General features: G+C 38.7%; 1 pseudogene; it reads left to right on the top strand.

Annotated features, from left to right (window-relative positions):
* The first annotated feature begins 1,196 nt into the window (after nucleotides 1–1,196).
* Nucleotides 1,197–2,129, top strand: LOC104864357 (annotated as a pseudogene).
* Nucleotides 2,130–4,633: the final 2,504 nt, after the last annotated feature.

The following is a 4,633-nucleotide window of genomic DNA, read 5'->3' as shown; positions in this document are numbered from 1 at the left end:
ATATCACATTTTCTTTATGCTATTCATTAGCTAATGGACACTTGGATGGTTTGCATGTCTTGGTTATTGTAAAAACTGCTGCAATGATCATGGGAGTGCACATAGGTCTTCAAGGTCCTGAATCCAAATCCTTTGGATGTATTCCCAGAAATGAAATTTCTAGATCACATGGTAGTTCTATTTTTAACTTTTCTTGAGGAACCTTTATATTGTTTTCCATAGTGGCTGCATTGATCTATTTTCCCCCTAACAGTGTACAAAGTTTCCTTTTTGTATATCCTGGCCAACATAGGTTATCTTTTGTCTTTTTGATAGCCAGCCACCCTCACTGCAATAGAAGTAATCTGTCATTACTATTTTAACTTGCATTTTCCCAAATCAGTAATGTTGAATACTATTCATGCACCTGTATCATTTGTATGTTCAAATTTTTATTGAAATCTGTTTGGGTTACTTGCCCACTTTTAAATGAGATTTTTTTCCATTGAGTTGTAGAATTTTGCTTATTTTTGCTTATGTTGCTTATCTATCAGATATGTAGCTTACAAGTATTTTCCCCCACCCTGTAGATTTTCATTTTGTTGATTGTTTCCTTTGTTTTCCAAAAGTCCTTTGATGTAATCCTACATATTTATCTTTGCTTTATCACTTGTGGTTTTTGGTATCATGTCCAAAAAAACATTGCTGAAGCCAATATCCAGAAGCATTTTCCTTGTTTATTTTCCAAGAGTTTTACATTGTCAGGTCTTATATTTAAATCTTTAATCCGTTTTGAACTGGTTTTGTATATGGGGTGAGAGTCTGACTTCATTCTTTTGCTTGTGGATATTCCCAATATCATTTCTAGTAGGTTATCCTTTCCATTGTGTATTCTTGGCCTACATGTCAAAGATCAGCTGATCAGATATAAATGGGTTTATTCTGGCCCTCTGTTTTGATTCTTTGGCTTATATGTCTATTATTATGCCAGTATTAGAACTGTTTTGACTATAGAGCTTTGTTACTTATTTTGAAATTGGAAATCATAATACTTTTTGCTTTATTTGGGGTCCAGATTATTTTGGCTATTCAGAGTCTTTTGAGGTTCTACATGGATGTTAGAATTCTTGTCTATTTATGGAGAAAGAAACCACTGGAGTTCCTGGGCTGCTTCCTGTGACTCCGGATGCCTCTCATGCCAGTGGTGGGTTTTCCTCATGTCCTGGCTCCCATGCACTAGTCTCACTCCTCCAACCAAGAAGTCCAGGCAGCCTTGTGCCCCAAGATCTCCAGGTCTCGTGTCAGCCTTGCCAGGTTTGCCCAAGAGAAAAAGAACAGGAAGCAATTAAACATACTGCTAAAGTACAGAATTAAATAAGACAGACATAATGAGCAAGCCAGTGAGAAGATATTGAAAGTAGAACAGAAACATAAATTTGTCTTCCAAAGAGGTCAGAACCGATTGCCAAAATCCCAAAGTTTTCAGTAAGAACATTTGTTAGCCATCCACAAAGGTCTGCAGTGCCTGGGAAGGAAAGGGAGGAAGCATTATATCATTTGACCAGAGTTACAGTGGCAGAATGGAAAGATATACAGTAAGGTAATAGATCTTTAAAAGATATACAACAAAGAATAGATCTTTATTTTGATGAAAATCCTTACTTTGAAAACAAAGTTCTCTCCAAAGAAATTCATCAGACTGAGAGTTCCACCGAAGTCAAATGGAAATCTGAAAAGGGTGTGATGAAATATTCAAGTCAAATGCAGAATGAAGCCAGTAGAAAGTGACAACACGAGAGACCAAGGAGCTTCTTTACCTGATTTGTTAAGTATTCAGAGGAGTATGCAGATGTGTTAGGAGGCTCATCAAAGGTGCTACTTGGCCAAAGCCATTGCAATACTACTCAGTCCCTGCTGTAGATGATGAGGAAAGTTCAGAAGATGAGGAAGAAGAAGGAGGGGGAAGAAGAGGAGGAGAGAAAGAAGCAGAAGGAGAAGAATTGGAAGATGTTGTTGTAAAAATCAGTGAGGGTGAAGGAAAAGAAAGTGAGGATGATGATGGAGGGGAAGAAGAAGAGAATGAAGAAGAAAATGAGTTGAACACTAATGGAGTCCAGACTTTTTTCCTTTTTTTCTTAAATTTTCTCTAAGTGCCTGGGAGCAAGTTGCATTCTCCACCTCACACCCCGCATGCTCAGTCACTGTGTTCTTGGGATCTCTTTTCCCAAACACCATGGCTCTCAACTTAATTTTGTGAGGTGACACCTTGAGCACAATACAACGGGAAAAGAGTCTCTGTGGCATTCTATTCTAAATTCATTTTTATCCCTTCCTGTTGCAACAGAAGGTGTAAGGAATCAAAACCACTGTGCTTTGTAGAGAAAAAACCCTGCTTCCTTTCTTGTGCTGGAAGCTGGTGGGTGCTCGGCCCCTGTGTAGTGGGCATAGAACGCTAGCTTGTTTCCTCCTCCTCTGTAAACTGGACTCACAGATCACACTGGGTCTCTATGTGAATATGGACAGTTAACATTTAGCAACATATATCTATCTACTGTCTCTTGTTTGAAAAAGTCTTTTAAAACTTTTAAAACTTGGATTACAGGAGGTCAGTAAAGTATGGGCTCTAGATGTCAGGCTGGGTTAATGTGCATTTGACAACATGGCCTCTCCTTTGGTACATTTAATAGCGCTGTTTCAAGGACATCCTTGCAGTGCGGTGACACTTCTGAAATAAAATTCTCTCTTAATGGTGACATGATGGAAGAATCAGCAGAACCTGTAGGATCTTATTTGGAATTGACATTCTCTATTGTAATTTTGTTCATGTATTTGTAAATTCTTTTCTATTTTCACTGGAACTCAGTTTTACATAATGAAAGTCTAAGTTTCTTTGTTACAATAAAACTCATATGTATATACACACACACACACACAAAGAAACAGTCATTGTTTTGGTAGGCATTTTCTGAATCTGTAGTTTACTTTGAATTATATGGAAACCTTAACAATATTAATTCTTCAAATCCAAGAAGAGAGTATGCTTTTCTATTTATTTTTTCAATTTCTTTCTTTTTAATTTATTTCACTAGTGTCATAATTTTCAGTGTACAAGTCTTTGATCTCCTCAATCAAGTTTGCTCCTAAGTATCTTATTCTTTTTTTATATTACTCTGAGATTTATTTTAAGATTTCTTTTTTGGACAATTCAGTTTTACAGAAGTGCAACTCATTATTTTTTTTAATTAATTAATTTTATTGGTACATTTAAGGTATACAATATAATGACATTTGTCATTGGAAATTTGCACCTTTACATAATCCATCTTGATTCTTATTTCCCCCCTTCCCCTGCCCTCCCTTCAACCCCTCCACCCTTCCCTATCTACAAAGACTTTGTTTCCATTTTTTTCTTTTTCTCATATTAATTCCATTCCCTTCTTTCCTTTCCCCCATCCTTCCCACTTTCCCTTCCCATTTTCACCTTTTTTTTTTTTTTTCGATACCGGGGATTGAACTCAGGTCCTTGCACTTGCAAGGCAGGCCACGGAACCGCTGAGCCAAATCCCCAGCCCAATAAAATGTTCTTAAGCTTGTTGGTTCTTCTGTTTCATCACTGCCTCCTGTTGAGGCTTTCTATTCAATTTTTTTCAGTTCAGTCATTATGTTCTTCAACCTCCAAATCTCTGCTTAGCTCTTTTTAATGATTTCTGCCTCTTTATTACAATTCCAATTTTGTTGATGTATGATTTTAGTAGTTTCAGCAGAGCTACACTAAGATTATTTTTAAGTCTTTGTCACGCAGTTGCTAGATATCTATTTCTTTAGGTTAAGTTCCCGGAGGTTTTCCCTCCCCTTGTCTTTCCGGTCTCGTCATATTTCCCTGGCTTTCTATGACTTTTACAGCCTTGCTCAGGAGTCTAAGCATCTGAGGAATGGTCACCTCTTTTAGTATTTGTAAACTGGCTCCTACATGGGACGCCTTCTACCACAGATTCTGGGAAGGCAAGCTGGCAGGGTCCATGCCTGGTGGGGTCATGATTGCACCTGCTACTGGAGTCTGTAGGCAGGCGGGCCTGGTACAAGTGAGCACAATGCCTGGGTCCAAAGGAAAACACTGCCTGTGGCAGTGTTGATGACAAAGTCAGACACTCACATCACTTTCCCCTCCCCTCATCAGAGTACTTACAGGCCAAGGAGACATTGCTTGGCCCTGTGCTATGTGAGCTTAGGAGGGATGGTGCTGGTAAGTGCAATTGTTTTCTTGCTCTGCACTGCATATTTCTTTTTGTTTGTTTTTTCTGTATCCAATCTGGGCACTGTAACGACTCTGCTCAAATCCAGCGCTCTCATGAAGATATTTTGGTCTGTGGTTTTTCAATCCGTGCTCTTGGGGCAGGGGTGAAGGCTGGAACTGTCTATTCTGCCATCTTGCTGATATCACTCTGTGATACCCTTCTAATGGATCTTCCTGTCTGTTACCTCTCTACCTTCTAATAAACCCAAAACACAGCTAATGTTACAGGTTTCCTCCATGTCAGTAGGACTTTAACACTCTCAGTAACTCCCACACAGCTATTAACTGTAAGTCTGCGTATCTTTCTGATTACAGCATTTGAGCCTGGCCTTATACCTTCGTTGCTTCCTCACTCACCAT

Source organism: Fukomys damarensis, unplaced genomic scaffold (genome assembly GCF_012274545.1).
Source record: "Fukomys damarensis isolate Sample0158 unplaced genomic scaffold, DMR_v1.0_HiC HiC_scaffold_3, whole genome shotgun sequence".
Classification (NCBI taxonomy): Eukaryota; Metazoa; Chordata; class Mammalia; order Rodentia; family Bathyergidae; genus Fukomys; species Fukomys damarensis.
Note: the sequence above shows the minus strand (reverse complement) of the source record. Positions and strands in the feature narration are given on the sequence as shown.